The sequence below is a fragment of the Aegilops tauschii genome, chromosome 3 (genome assembly GCF_002575655.3).
Source record: "Aegilops tauschii subsp. strangulata cultivar AL8/78 chromosome 3, Aet v6.0, whole genome shotgun sequence".
In the NCBI taxonomy this organism is placed as follows: domain Eukaryota; kingdom Viridiplantae; phylum Streptophyta; class Magnoliopsida; order Poales; family Poaceae; genus Aegilops; species Aegilops tauschii.
Genome location: NC_053037.3, coordinates 302,369,303 through 302,385,787, shown reverse-complemented (window position 1 = coordinate 302,385,787; position 16,485 = coordinate 302,369,303).

Below are 16,485 nucleotides of genomic sequence, written 5' to 3'. Positions count from 1 at the left end.
GGTGACGACGAGGAGACCCGCGGCAGCGACGGCGGCGGAGCTCGAGCAGCACGGGACAGTGAGAGGAAGGAGACGACAGAGGAAGGAGCGTGAGAAGAGCCCGTCGGGCCGGCCTATTTATAAGGCGAGCTCGTAAAGCGGGCACGAGAATCAAGGAGACCGTGGAGTGGTTATCTCCCCACGCAGCGCCTCGATTTTTGGGATGACAGTAAAGGAAAAGATCCGTTGCGGATCTGGCGGAGTAAAAAACAGACTTATTGGAAGATGACGTCACGGCGGATTATCCGGAGTCCAGAGGAAGACGTCACGCCGGGTTATGGCCTTCACACGAATGGTAAGCCGGAGATTTTTTCTGTCGAAAGAGTTGAAGATTGACATGAGCCGGCTCAAATCAATCTGGGGCCTAATGTTGAGGATATAGACCTTACAGTCACCCGCCAGGAGGGGCCGGGTTACTCATATGGTCATTGCCAGAAGCCCGGCGCCAAGCTTAAAGACGGTGGGCCAAAGATCGGCTTAAGACCCGGATATGGCTTAAGGCCCGTAGTTACAATCATTATTATGGTAGAACTTGTAGTGTAAGGCAAGAATAGTTGAGAGTCCGAGCCGGACACTCTTATGAGCCGGCCGGGACTCTGAGGGCTGCAGGGCGTCAGCCTCCCTATATAAAGGGACGACCCGGCAGCAGTTTAAGGGCGACAACAATCTCATCGAGAGCCGGGCATAGCAGTTTAGCTCCCTGGTTATCGAAACCCTAATCAATACCACATCAAACTGGACGTAGGCTTTTACCTTCACCGTAAGGGGCCGAACCAGTATAAACCCTCGTGTTCCTTGTCCCGCATTAACCCCTTCAAGCTTCCTAGTTGCGATGGCTCCACGACTAAGTCCTAACTCAAGGGCATCTGCCGTGACAATTCCACGACAGTCCTTGTCCTCAAGCATCTCGGTGGTGGTGCGGAGTAGTGAATCCTCATGGGTAGGATCACAGTAAGTAGCCTGATAGTACCCCTGTGCCCCAGGGAGTGCAGCTAGCATATAGCGGAAGTCGGTGTTCTGAAGCAAGGCAGTTCTGGCTCGCATGATAGTCATCATTGAGTAAGCTGCGTCCTGCACGGACATCTGGATGGTAACCCCAAGTCCATAAGAGCAATGGAGGGGTTCAGTAGCTCCAGGATAGGAAGGGTAAATCCTGACTGTGCAAAAATATTGGCTTTGATTAAAGTCTCGAAACTGCTCCTCGACGGTATACTCGGGATACCAACGATAGCCTGTCTCAACCATCACTCGGACCAGCATGGCCGTGTGACCAGGTACATCGAGGCACCGGGTCAGATGAACCACTTGATTCTGGGAACGGGTGGCCATCTGAAAGCACGGAATAATGCAAGGCATTAGTATTTCTAGGAAAATTCGGACAGCATGACGGCTGTAAATGCTCGGAAAAAGATTTGAGACATTCGCAACAGTTGCAATACCACTCAACAACATCATGTCAAGGTTCTGGTTCAACCGACAACATACTAAGGTAGTAGAAACTGAACCGAAGCATGGAACCAACAATCCTATAAGTTACTACGGATTAGTAACACGTGAACCTGATAGAGAGAAGAGAGCCTAGTCCTTAACCCACGTAGAATGAGAAGAGAAAGACTCAGATCAGAGACATAAGGTAAGGAGTAAAAGCGCCTTACGTTCCCTCCCACAATCAATTCCCCTACATATAACTAAAGCATTTCTAGACTCGACATCGACCAGTTTGGCTTAACGCACCTACAGGCAGTCCGGCTCTGATGCCAACGCTGTCAGGACCCCGATTCTAAGTCACACCGATCTAGCCTGTAACACCTCATATCACATTGCGGCCTCACGCACGGTACTCCCACGGGTGTCGCCTTACCATGGCCCGGGACCGTTTGCGCCTTTTGGCTCACGTATATGACAATGTCGCTAGCATCCATATGACAGAGAACCCGGGCCGACATGGCTAGTCGTGAACCCAAAGCGGCACTAACGTATGGGGACAGGCATACATGAATCAACATCGAACGTGTCGGTCAGCAGCGTGTGAATCCGGGCTGTAGCACTGGGCTAACAGGACTCCGGGAACCCGGGCTGTAGCAGGCTAGGCAGGACTCCGGACGTCATCGCGTGACATTTCCCCGAAGGGACAGACACAGGAACGATATGAATCACATGCCGGCCAGTCAAGTGTCCAGAGCAGTAGTGCTGGGCTAGCAGGACTCCGGTGAACCGGGCTGTAGCGGACTACTATGGCTCAAGGAGGCACTAGACTACATTTCCCCATAAGAGAGGCTGCCAAGGATAGACAACTAGATAGTCGGATCCCACACATACCAAGCATTTCAATCATACACACAATATGCTCGATATGTGCAAATACAACATGGCATCACAACAAAACTCTACAACTCAAGTACTTTATTTAAAGGGCTCCGGAGAGCCTTACATAACTTGTTCATACAGATAGGGGTCACAAGACCCGACACTCAAGTCATACAATCATACAAGCACATGCGGAAGCAACTTGTCTGGGTACAGACACTAGAAAGAAAGAAGGCTTGACGAAGCCTGTCTATCTACGTAGGCCCTTCACAAGCCTAGATCACCACCTGGGTGGCAAGTCACTCGTCGTCGTCGAGTTCTACGTAGAACCCATCGGAAGGGGCGGTGTTGTCGTCTGAAAACAGTAATTGAAGCAACATGAGTACAAAGGTACTCAACAAGTCTTACAACAGAACCTACTATACATGTTCATTCTCAAGAAGGTAGTGGAGTTATTGCAGCAAGCCAGCTTTGACTCTTGGCTAAGCTATCCTACGAGACACCACTTGTGAAATAGTTTTCGCACACGAGTCCACTAATCACCATCTCAATACTCCACCGTGGATCCTCCCTCGTCATCCCACGAGAGAGCCATCCGCGGTACTCACACTTATCTTGAGGCTTTTAATAGTATCCATTTACTTGTCTATGAACTGCATAAGCGACCAAGTAGTCCTTTACCGCGGACGCGGCTATTCGAATAGTTTTATACCCTGCAGGGGTGTACTTCGTCACACACGCTCTCACCACTTACCGTCGCTACACGACGTGTACTCGGCAACCTTCAAGCGGAAGCCCAACGTGGGTGTCGGACACAGCCTACCCAAACACTCAAGTCTCTAGTCCAGGTTTATCGCCTATTTAGGTTCCATCCGCAGGGAGTCCGGCCGAGGTTTCCACATACGGCCCCAAACGATGTGTGCAGGGTTCCCGGACACCAAACGGGCGACTCGGTACACCATGCCACGAGCCTACAGCATCACAGCCCACCCCTTGGTCAGCGCTGTCCACGGCCTCCAGCTTACTACAAACACCAGAAACTACGTGCAACTCCTGGACAGAGGACAAGGGTGATTAAGAAGCCGAGGGGGTCCATTAGTTTCGGGCCCAATGCGTGGTAGTAGCTGAATCTTAAATCACGCATACAGATCTCAGTTCTTAGGGACGGTCTCAATGAAACAACCCACCATGTACTCCTACATGGCCTCCCATCGATACCTTTACCAAATCGTATTCAACTCCTCACTCTCATTACCGACACACGCTTTCACTCTAGTTCATCACCCTGATGAGCCAGACCTGACACGACTCTAAGCGTAGCAAGCATGGCATTGTAGGAACACAACATGGCTCAATCAACTCCTACACATGCTAGTGGGTTTCATCTAGTTACTGTGGCAATGACAGGTCATGCAAAGGAAAGTGGGTTCAACTACCGCAACACACAGCAGTTTGAATCGCGTTGTCTTAATGCAGTAAATGAGAGCAGAAGCGAGAAGATGGGTTTGTATCGAAATGATCAATGGGTTGCTTTCCTGACGGAGTGGTGGTGGGATACTGCCCTTCAGTTGGATACTCGTGAATATCCTCGGAGGCAGGACCTACCACAATGAACACATCGAAGCACAATCAACACCAAGCAAGTGCAACAATATGATGCATGCATGAGACATGGCAAAATGGATGTATTGGGCTAATGCAACTAAGACCAGATGGGTTTGGACTATTTTGAATCAAAGATTCAAATTCCAAGTTCATAAATGGCCCATGTTAGTGCTTTATCTTTCTCTGCATTAACCAGTAGGTTAACTTGCTTAAACATGCATGAAACCAGTACAGATGGATAGAATGGATTTTTCTGATCATTTTTCATATATAAATCTTTTCATTCTGAGCTATAGATTATTTTCTATGATTTTTTGAAGTTTGTGATAATTTCTGGAATTTCCAATATAAGAATAATTTCAGTAATTAAATTGCTTATTGTGTCAGCAGTGTGTCATGATGACGTCAGCGGTCAACGGGGTCGTCCAGGTCAAACCTGACGTGTGGGTCCCCTGTGTTAGTGTCACTGTTAGGTAATTAAACTAATTAGAATTAACTTAATCCTAACCCAGGTTAATTAGTAGGCGGGCCCCACTTGTCAGTGACTCTGGGGAGTCAACCCGTGGTCAAACCACGCTGACTCGCCGGCGTTGAGCCGCCAGCGACGTCCAGACGCGGCGGTGGAGTGCGGGATTCCTCCTCCGGCGACCAAATGGACGGCGGAGAGCACCTACGTGTAGCTGGGAGCAAACCGCATCGACTGGTGGTGGTGGTGGAGCTCGGGGTCGCCGGAACCGACGCCGGCGACGAGCCGTGCGGCTGCCGGGGTACGGGTGTGGTCGAACCCGTCGCTAGAGTGCACGGCGAGGGGCGTGCGATGGTGCTACGGGCTCCTGGCGATGCAGTGGAGCTAACGGCCATGGTGGTGCGACCGTTGGATGGCCGGAGCCTCGTCGGCGACGAGCTCGTGCGGTGGCGCGTGCGGGTGAGCTACGTGCAGTGGCTTCAGAGCTCGAGAGGGAGAATGGAGAGGATGGGAAGGTGCAGAAGCTCACGGCGGAGGCGATGAGCTAAGTGGCGCTGTCGGGGTCGAGCTGCTGCGGTGGTGACGGCGAAGGGGATCTCCGACGGTGAGCGGCGAAGGCGAGGTCGGAGCGGTGCCTTCGGGGCAAGCGAGCGCTCGGGGCTCGACTTGCTCGAAGGAGAAGGCGACGGCGGAGCTGCTGGACACGGTGGGGCGGCGCGAGGACGACGGTGGCTACGGCTACTCCGGCGAGGTGGCAGCGGCTGCGTCGGCCATGGTGGAGGAAGGCGAGGGAGAGGCGATGGGGGAGAAAGGGGATGTCCAGGGGCTCGGGGGCGCGTCGTGGAGGTCGTCCAGCTCGTCCACGGGCGAGGCAGCAAGCAGGTGACGCCGTGGCGAGCTCGCGCACGCCGGCGTCACCTCTCTGCCTGCTCTGGCGAGAGCAAGCAGCTGACTGGCGCGGGCCAGCACAGTGCTGGGCCGGCCAGTGGGCTGCCAGGTAAGTCCTCTCTGCTTTCTGTTTTTTTCTCTTTTTATTTATTTCTGTTTTGTGTTTTGAAATAGTAGTAATACTATTTCATTTAGCAAAGTCCTGGAAATATTCAGAGGCACATTTGAAATTATTCTCAACAGCCTAAAAATACTTCCAAGATTATTTGGGCATTTTAAAATATTTGTAGAATTTAAATTGCCCAAATGCAAATACTTATGGCTTGGTGAAAAATCCAGAATAGCCTCCAAAAATATGGAACCATTTTTGGCAGAGGTTTTAGCCAGGACCAAAGATGGTGAACATTTATGGAAGGCATTTCAGGTTCATTGAAAAGGATTTTAGTAAACCCTAGTTGTGTTCAGGGGGGGTGCTGGGGGTTTCTGGCATCCCCATTTCAAGTTTCTGTGAAAAGTAGACATGATGCAACACTCTAATGCATGAACTAGCTAGGATGTGACACCAGGGGAGCACCCTATTGCCAACCTTAGCGACAACAAGAGTGAATTCTTTCGCGTGTAACACATCCGGCCAAATAGGAAGGCCCAGATATTTGAAAGGGAAGGACCCAAGCTTACAGTTGAGAACACGGGCCACCCTCAGAGCCTCAATGTCATCTACGCCAGTAATAATGACTTCGCTCTTTGAGAAGTTAATTTTGAGCCCCGACAAAGCCTCAAAACAGAGTAGAATGAACTTAAGGTGAGCAATGCAAGTATCGTTAAGCTCGACCATAATGATAGTGTCATCGGCATATTGAAGATGGGTGACTCCATCTGGGATGAGGTGCGAGATGATAGGGGAAATGTGACCATGGGAGGCAGCTATAGACAAGATGCGAGAGAGAGCATCAGCGACGAAGTTGAACATGATTGGAGAGGATGGGTCACCCTGCCGCAGGCCCCTGCCGTTGGCGAAGAAGTTGCTGACTTGACCATTAACAGAGATCGCAGTGTGGCCCCCCGAGATCAACTGCATGATCCTATGAACATAAGCACCGTCAAAGCCTTTAGCAAGGAGAACCTTCCTCATGAATGGCCAACTGACCGAGTCATAGGCTTTCTCAAAGTCCAGTTTGAGGATAACTGCTTTATATTTACGAGTTCTGAGGTCGTGCACGATTTCATGAAGGCATAGGATCCCATCAAGAATAAAATGACCTTTGATAAAAGCAGATTAGAAAGGGCTGATAGTTTCTGAGCGATAGGAGTAAGTGTTGGGGAACGTAGTAACTTCAAAAAAATTTCCTCCGCACACACAAGATCATGGTGATGCATAGCAACGAGAGGGGAGAGTGTCGTCCACGTACCCTCATAGACCGTAAGCAGAAGCGTTATGACAACGCGGTTGATGTAGTCGTACGTCTTCACGATCGACCGATCCTAGTACCGAACGTACGGCACCTCCGCGATCTGCACACGTTCAGCTCGGTGACGTCCCACAAACTCACGATCCAGTAGAGCTTCGAGGGAGAGCTTCGTCTGCACGAGGGCGTGATGACGGTGATGATAAAGCTACCGGCGCAGGGCTTCGCCTAAGCACTACGACAATATGACCGAGGTGGATTATGGTGGAGGGGGGCACCGCACATGGCTAAGAGATCAATGATCAACTTGTGTGTCTATGGGGTGCCCCCTCCCCGGTATATAAAGGAGTGGAGGAGGGGGAGGGGGCTGGCCTCCTAGGCGCGCCCCAAGGGGAGTCCTACTCCCACCGAGAGTAGGATTCCACCCCTTCCAAGAGTAGGAGTAGGAGGGAAGGAAGGAGGAGAGAGGGGGAAGGAAAAAAGGGGGGCGCCGCCCCCCCCCCTTCCTTGTCCAATTCGGACTAGAGGAGGTGGGGGCGCGCGGCCAGCCCTGGCCGCCCCTCCTCTTCTTCTCCAAGTCCCATGAGGCCCATTATACTCCCCGGGGGGTTTCGCTAACCCCCCGATACTCCGCTATTTGTTCGAACTTACTCGGAACCGTTCCGAAGTCCAAACATAGTCATCCAATATATCGATCTTTATGTCTCGACCATTTCGAGACTCCTCGTCATGTCCGTGATCATATCCGGGACTCCGAACTACCTTCGGTTCATCAAAACAAATAAACTCATATTACCGATCGTCACCGAACGTTAAGCGTGCGGACTCTACGGGTTCGAGAACTATGTAGACATGACCGAGACACGTCTCTGGTCAATAACCAATAGCGGAACCTGGATGGTTCCTACATATTCTACGAAGATCTTTATCGGTCAAACCGCATAACAACATACGTTGTTCCCTTTGTCATCGGTATGTTACTTGCCCGAGATTCGATCGTCGGTATCTCAATACCTAGTTCAATCTCGTTACCGGCAAGTCTCTTTACTCGTTCCGTAATACATCATCCCGCAACTAACTCATTAGTTGCATTGCTTGCAAGGCTTATAGTGATGTGCATTACCGAGAGGGCCCAGAGATACCTCTCCGACAATCGGAGTGACAAATCCTAATCTTGATCTATGCCAACTCAACAAGTACCATCGGAGACATCTGTAGAGCACATTTATGATCACCCAGTTACGTTGTGACGTTTGGTAGCACACAAAGTGTTCCTCCGGTATCCGGGAGTTGCATAATCTCATAGTCATAGGAACATGTATAAGTCATGAAGAAAGCAATAGCAATATACTAAACGATCAAATGCTAAGCTAACGAAATGGGTCAAGTCAATCACATCATTCTCTAATGATGTGATCCCGTTAATCAAATGACAACTAATGTCTATGGCTAGGAAACTTAACCATCTTTGATTCAATGAGCTAGTCAAGTAGAGGCATACTAGTGACACTCTGTTTGTCTATGTATCCACACATGTACTAAGTTTCCGGTTAATACAATTCTATCATGAATAATAAACATGTATCATGATATAAGGAAATATAAATGACAACTTTATTATTGCCTCTAGGGCATATTTCCTTCAGTCTCCCGCTTGCACTAGAGTCAATAATCTAGTTCACATCGCCATGTGATTTAACACGAATAGTTCACATCACCATGTGATTAACACCCATAGTTCAAATCGCCATGTGACCAACACTCAAAGGGTTTACTAGAGTCAGTAATCTAGTTCGCATCGCCATGTGATTAACACTCAAAGAGTACTAAGGTGTGATCATGTTTTGCTTGTGAGAGAAGTTTTGTCAACGGGTCTGTCAAATTCAGATCCGTATGTATTTTGCAAATTTCTATGTCTACAATGCTCTGCATGGAGCTACTTTAGCTAATTGCTCCCACTTTCAATATGTATCTGGATTGTGACTTAGAGTCATCCAGATCGGTGTCAAAGCTTGCATCGACGTAACTCTTACGATGAACTCCTTATCACCTCCATAACTGAGAAGTATTTCCTTAGTCCTCTAAGGATAATTTTTAACCGTTGTCCAGTGATCTACTCCTAGATCAAAATTGTACTTCCTTGCCAAACTCAGGGCAGGGTATACAATAGTTCTGGTACACAGCATGGCATACTTTATAGAACCTATGGCTGAGGCATAGGGAATGACTTTCATTCTCTTTCTATTTTCTGTCGTGGTCGGTCTTTGAGTCTTACTCAACTTCACACCTTGCAACACAGGCAAGAACTCTTTCTTTGACTGTTCCATTTTGAACTACTTCAAAATCTTGTCAACGTATGTACTCATTGAAAAAACTTATCAAGCGTCTTGTTCTATCTCTATAGATCTTGATGCTCAATATGTAAGCAGCTTCACCGAGGTCTTTCTTTGAAAAACTCCTTTCAAACACTCCTTTATGCTTTCCAGCAAAATTCTACATTATTTCTGATCAACAATATGTCATTCACATATACTTATCAGAAATGATGTAGTGCTCCCACTCACTTTCTTGTAAATACAGGCTTCACCGCAAGTCTGTATAAAACCATATGCTTTGATTAGTTTATCAAAGCGTATATTCCAACTCTGAGATGCTTGCACCAGTCCATAGATGGATCGCTGGAGCTTGCACACTTTGTTAGTACCTTTCGGATTGACAAAACCTTCTGGTTGCATCATATACAACTCTTCTTTAATAAATCCACTAAGGAATGCATTTTTGACATCCATTTGCCAGATTTCATAAAATGCGGCAATTGCTAACAGGATTCGGACAGACTTAAGCATCGCTACAGGTGAGAAAGTCTCATCGTAGTCAGCTCCTTGAACTTGTCGAAAACCTTTCGCAAGAAGTCGAGCTCTGTAAATAGTAACACTACTATCAGCGTCTGTCTTCCTCTTGAAGATCCATTTATTTTCTATGGCTTGCCGATCATGGAGCAAGTCAACCAAAGTCCACACTTTGTACTCATACATGGATCCCATCTCAGATTTCATGGCCTCAAGCCATTTCGCGGAATCTGGGCTCATCATCGCTTCCTCATAGTTCGTAGGTTCGTCATGGTCAAGTAACATGACCTCCAGAACAGGATTACCATACCACTCTGGTGCGGATCTTACTCTGGTTGACCTACGAGGTTCGGTAGTAACTTGATCTGAAGTTATATGATCATCATCATTAGCTTCCTCACTAATTGGTGTAGGAGTCACAGGAACAGATTTCTGTGATGAACTACTTTCCAATAAGGGAGCAGGTACAGTTACCTCATCAAGTTCTACTTTCCTCCCACTCTCTTCTTTCGAGAGAAACTCCTTCTCTAGAAAGGATCCATTCTTAGCAACGAATGTCTTGCCTTCAGATCTATGATAGTAGGTGTACCCAACAGTCTCCTTTGGGTATCCTATGAAGACACATTTCTCCGATTTGGGTTCGAGCTTATCAGGTTGAAGCTTTTTCACATAAGCATCGCAGCCCCAAACTTTAAGAAACGACAACTTTGGTTTCTTGCCAAACCACAGTTCATATGGTGTCGTCTCAACGGATTTAGATGGTGCCCTATTTAACGTGAATGCAGCTGTCTCTAATGCATAACCCCAAAATGATAGTGGTAAATCGGTAAGAGACATCATAGATTGCACCATATCTAATAAAGTATGGTTACGATGTTCGGACACACCATTACGCTGTGGTGTTCCAGGTGGCGTGAGTTGCGAAACTATTCTGCATTGTTTCAAATGAAGACCAAACTCGTAACTCAAATATTCTCCTCCACGATCAGATCGTAGAAACTTTATTTTCTTGTTACGATGATTTTCCACTTCACTCTGAAATTATATGAACTTTTCAAATGTTTCAGACTTATGTTTCATCAAGTAGATATACCCATATCTGCTCAAATCATCTATGAAGGTCAGAAAATAACGATACCCGCCGCGAGCCTCAACACTCATCGGATCGCATACATCAGTATGTATTATTTCCAATAAGTCAGTTGCTCGCTCCATTGTTCCAGAGAACGGAGTCTTAGTCATCTTGCCCATAAGGCATGGTTTGCAAGCATCAAGTGGTTCCAAAATCCCATCAGCATGGAGTTTCTTCATGCGCTTTACACCAAGATGACCTAAACGGCAGTGCCACAAATAATTTGCACTACCATTATTAACTTTGCATCTTTTGGCTTCAATATTATGAATATGTGTATCACCACGATCGAGATCCAACAAACCATTTTCATTGGGTGTATGACCATAGAAGGTTTTATTCATGTAAACAGAACAACTATTCTCTAACTTAAATGAATAACCGTATTGCAATAAACATGATCAAATCATATTCATGCTCAACGCGAACACCAAATAACACTTATTTAGGTTCAACACTAATCCCGAAAGTATAGGGAGTGTGCGATGATGATCATATCAATCTTGGAACTACTTCCAACACACATCGTCACCTCGCCCTTAACTAGTTTTTGTTCATTCTGCAACTCCCGTTTCGAGTTACTACTCTTAGCAACTGAACCAGTATCAAATGCCGAGGGGTTGCTATAAACACTAGTAAAGTACACATCAATAACATGTATGTCCAATATACCTTTGTTCACTTTGACATCCTTCTTATCCGCCAAGTATCTAGGGCAGTTCCACTTCCAGTGACCATTTCCTTTGTAGTAGAAGCACTCAGTTTCAGGCTTGGGTCTAGCTTTGGGCTTCTTCACGTGAGCAGCAACTTGCTTGCCGTTCTTTTGAAGTTCCCCTTCTTCCCTTTGCCCTTTTCTTAAAACTAGTGGTCTTGTCAACCATCAACTCTTGATGCTTTTCTTGATTTCTACCTTCGTCGATTTCAGCATCACGACGAGCTTGGGAATCGTTTCCGTTATCCCTTGCAAATTTTAGTTCATCACGAAGTTCTAGTAACTTGGTGATAGTGACTAGAGAACTATGTCAATCACTATCTTATCTGGAAGATTAACTCCCACTTGATTCAAGTGATTGTAGTACTCAGACATTCTGAGCACATGCTCACTAGCTGAGCTATTCTCCTCCATCTTGTAGGAAAAGTACTTGTCAAAGGTCTCATACCTTTCGACATGGGCATGAGTCTGAAATACTAATTTCAACTCTTGGAACATCTCATATGCTCTGTGGCGTTTCAAAAAACGTCTTTGAAGCCCCGATTCTAAGCCATAAAGCATGGTGCACTAAACTATCAAGTAGTCATTATATCGAGCTTGCCAAATGTTCATAACGTCTGCATCTGCTCCTGCAATCGGTCTATCACCTAGCGGTGCATCAAGGACATAATTCTTCTATGCAGTAATGAGGATAATCGTCAGATCACGGGTCCAATCCGCATCATTGCTACTAACATCTTTCAACTTAGTTTTCTCTAGGAACATATCAAAAAAATAAAACAGGGGAGCTAAACGCGAGCTATCTATCTACAACATAGATATGCTAATACTACCAGGACTAAGTTCATGATAAATTAAAGTTCCATTAATCATATTACTTAAGAACTCCCACTTAGATAGACATCCCTCTAATCATCTAAGTGATCACGTGATCCATATCAACTAAACCATGTCCGATCATCACGTGAGATGGAGTACTTTTCAATGGTGAACATCACTATGTTGATCATATCTACTATATGATTCACGTTCGACCTTTCGGTCTCCAGTGTTCCGAGGTCATATCTGCATATGCTAGCCTCGTCAAGTTTAACCCGAGTATTCTGCATGTGCAAAACTGGCTTGCACCCGTTGTATGTGAACGTAGAGCTTATCACACCCGATCATCACGTGGTGTCTCAGCACGAAGAACTGTCGCAACGGTGCATAGTCAGGGAGAACACTTATACCTTGAAATTTAGTGAGAGATCATCTTATAATGCTACCGTCGATCTAAGCAAAATAAGGTGCATAAAGGATAAACATCACATGCAATCAATATAAGTGATATGATATGGCCATCATCATCTTGTGCCTTTGATCTTCATCTCCAAAGCACCGTCATGATCACCATCGTCACTGGCGCGAGACTTTGATCTCCATCGTAGCATCGTTGTCGTCTCGCCAACTATTGCTTCTACGACTATCGCTACCGCTTAGTGATAAAGTAAAGCAATTACATGGCGATTGCATTTCATATAATAAAGCGACAACCATATGGCTCCTGCCAGTTGCCGATAACTCCATTACAAAACATGATCATCTCATACAAGAAAATTTAGCATCATGTCTTGACCATATCACATCACAGCATGCCCTGCAAAAACAAGTTAGACATCCTCTACTTTGTTGTTTCCAGTTTTACGTGGCTGCTACGGGCTGAGCAAGAACCGTTCTTACCTATGCATCAAAACCACAACGATATTTCGTCAAGTATGTGATGTTTTAACCTTCACAAGGACCGGGCATAGCCACACTCGATTCAAATAAAGTTGGAGAAACTGACACCCGCCAGCCACCTGTGTGCGAAGCACGTCGGTGGAACCAGTCTCGCGTAAGCGTACGCGTAATGTCGGTCCGGGCCGCTTCATCCAACAATACCGCCGAATCAAAGTATGACATGCTGGTAAGCAGTATGACTTGTATCGCCCACAACTCACTTGTGTTCTACTCGTGCATATAACATCTACGCATAAACCTGGCTCGGATGCCACTGTTGGGGAACGTAGTAATTTCAAAAAAATCCTACGCACACGCAAGATCATGGTGATGCATAGCAACAAGAGGGGAGAGTGTCGTCCATGTACCCTTGTAGACCGTAAGCGGAAGCGTTATGACAACGCGGTTGATGTAGTCGTACGTCATCACGATCGACCGATCCTAGTATCGAACGTACGGCACCTCCGCGATCTGCACACGTTCAGCTTAGTGACGTCCCATGAACTCACGATACAGTAGAGCTTCGAGGGAGAGCTTTGTCAGCATGACAGCGTGATGACGGTGATGATGAAGCTACCGACGCAGGGCTTCGCCTAAGCACTACGATGATATGACCGAGGTGGATTATGGTGGAGGGGGGCACCGCACACGGCTAAGAGATCAATGATCAACTTGTGTGTCTATGGGGTGCCCCCCTCCCCGGTATATAAAGGAGTGGAGGAGGGGGAGGGGGCTGGCCTCCTAGGCGCGCCCCAAGGGGAGTCCTACTCCCACTAGGAGTAGGATTCTACCCCTTCCAAGAGTAGGAGTAGGAGGGAAGGAAGGAGGAGAGAGGGGGAAGGAAAAAGGGCCCCCCCTTCCTTGTCCAATTCGGACTAGAGGGGGAAGGGGCGCGCGGCCTGCCCTGGCCGCCCCTCCTCTTCATCTCCAAGGCCCATGAGGCCCATTATACTCCCCGGGGGGTTCCGGTAACCCCCCGGTACTCCGGTATTTGTCCGAACTTACCCGGAACCCTTCCGAAGTCCAAACATAGTCATCCAATATATCGATCTTTATGTCTTGACCATTTCGAGACTCCTCATCATGTCCGTGATCATATCCGGGACTCCGAACTACCTTCGGTTCATCAAAACACATAAACTCATATTACCGACCGTCACCGAACGTTAAGCGTGCGGACCCTACGGGTTCGAGAACTATGTAGACATGACCGAGACACATCTCCGTTCAATAACCAATAGCGGAACCTGGATGCTCATATTGGTTCCTACATATTCTACGAAGATCTTTATCGGTCAAACCGCATAACAACATACGTTGTTCCCCTTGTCATCGGTATGTTACTTGCCCGAGATTCGATCGTCGGTATCTCAATACCTAGTTCAATCTCGTTACCGGCAAGTCTCTTTACTCGTTCCGTAATACATCATCCTGCAACTAACTCATTAGTTGCATTGCTTGCAAGGCTTATAGTGATGTGCATTACCGAGAGGGCCCAGAGATACTTCTCCGACAATCGGAGTGACAAATCCTAATCTTGATCTATGCCAACTCAACAAGTACCATCGGAGACATGTGTAGAGCACCTTTATGATCACCCAGTTATGTTGTGACGTTTGGTAGCACACAAAGTGTTCCTCCGGTATTCGGGAGTCGCATAATCTCATAGTCATAGGAATGTATAAGTCATGAAGAAAGCAATAGCAATATACTAAACGATCAAATGCTAAGCTAACGGAATGGGTCAAGTCAATCACATAATTCTCTAATGATGTGATCCCGTTAATCAAAATACAACTCATGTCTATGGCTAGGAAACTTAACCATCTTTGATTCAACGAGCTACTCAAGTAGAGGCATACTAATGACACTCTGTTTGTCTATGTATCCACACATGTACTAAGTTTCCGGTTAATACAATTCTAGCATGAATAATAAACATTTATCATGATATAAGGAAATATAAATAACAACTTTATTATTGCCTCTAGGGCATATTTCCTTCAGTAAGACGGGTCGCAAAGCCTTTTGCCGGGAACTTCGCAAAATTGTTGATCAGAGCAATAGGTCTGAACTGAGAAATCAGCTCGGTGCCTTTAACTTTTGGGATTAGGGTAATCACGGCATAATTCAGGCGAGAAATGTCAATAGTCCCCAGACAAAAGCCCTGAATGATCTGGCACACCAGCCGCCTCAACTGCGTCCAAAATTTCTTGAAGAAAGGAATAGAGAACCCATCAGGACCTGAAGCAGCATTGGGATTGACCGAATTAATGACATCCCAAAGCTCATTATCAGACATAGGGATCATTAAGGCCTCATTCTCATCGCCATAAACCTTATTAATGTTATCCCAAAGGGAGGGGAGATAGTAAAACCACTTTCCGGTTTGGCCCCCAGCAGAGACGAGAAAAACTCAACCACATGAGAAAGAATGAGAGATTGGTCTGAAGACCGGACACCATTAATGCGGAGGCTATCAATGAAGCAACGCCTTCTTCGACCATTGGCAATCCCGAACCCGCCGCCCCTTACGGGCCGTGGAAGTAGGAGACCTGATCTGAGGAGACCACATCGCAGGAGAAGCCGAGGCAGGGCCAGAACGCGACGCCGACCCCAGGTCCTTGTCCAGACGACGGCAAAATGCCCGTCATCGACTGCTTGAAGCCCGAAGAGGCCCTGCTTTTGGCTGAGAATTTCCGCACCGAAGATTTCTTCTTTTGTTTAGACTGAGGCAGATCAGCTAACCGGAGAGGAGAAGGAGGCAGGTCTTCAATGCCAGAGTGGGTGGGGGATCGCGGGCGGGTAGGAAGATTGGAGCAGACCCCCGAGATGGGAGTGCCCGTGGCCGTCACAACCTTCTCCTTTTGAACGCCCTCATTCATGGCCCTAGCTTCCTGACTAAGCACGCCCATCGCCTCTTTTGGAGCCTTATCCAGGGGAGCATTGGACTTAAACAGCTCACGCTCAGATTCATCAAGCCCATCCCATTCAGATTAAGTGAAGCGCGGACAGAGCCCCCACTAGGATTCTGCCCACCAACAGAGCCACCGCCATTCTTATCATTCTTGTATGCATTCTCAGGGTTGGAAGGAGGAGGGGTGGGGGCCTGGAATGCCTCAGCCTCCTCCACCCTAACCCGCAGCCGCACACCGTCGGAGGAAGGGAAGACATCAATAGCAACACGAACACAAAGAGGATCCACGCACCAGACCTTGAGCCGAACCGGGCCAATCTTATCCAGAGACTCAGCATCCACCTCCACAGGTTTCCTGATTAAGACACCAAAAGCCATCAGAAAAGGGATCGAACCAAGACCAGCC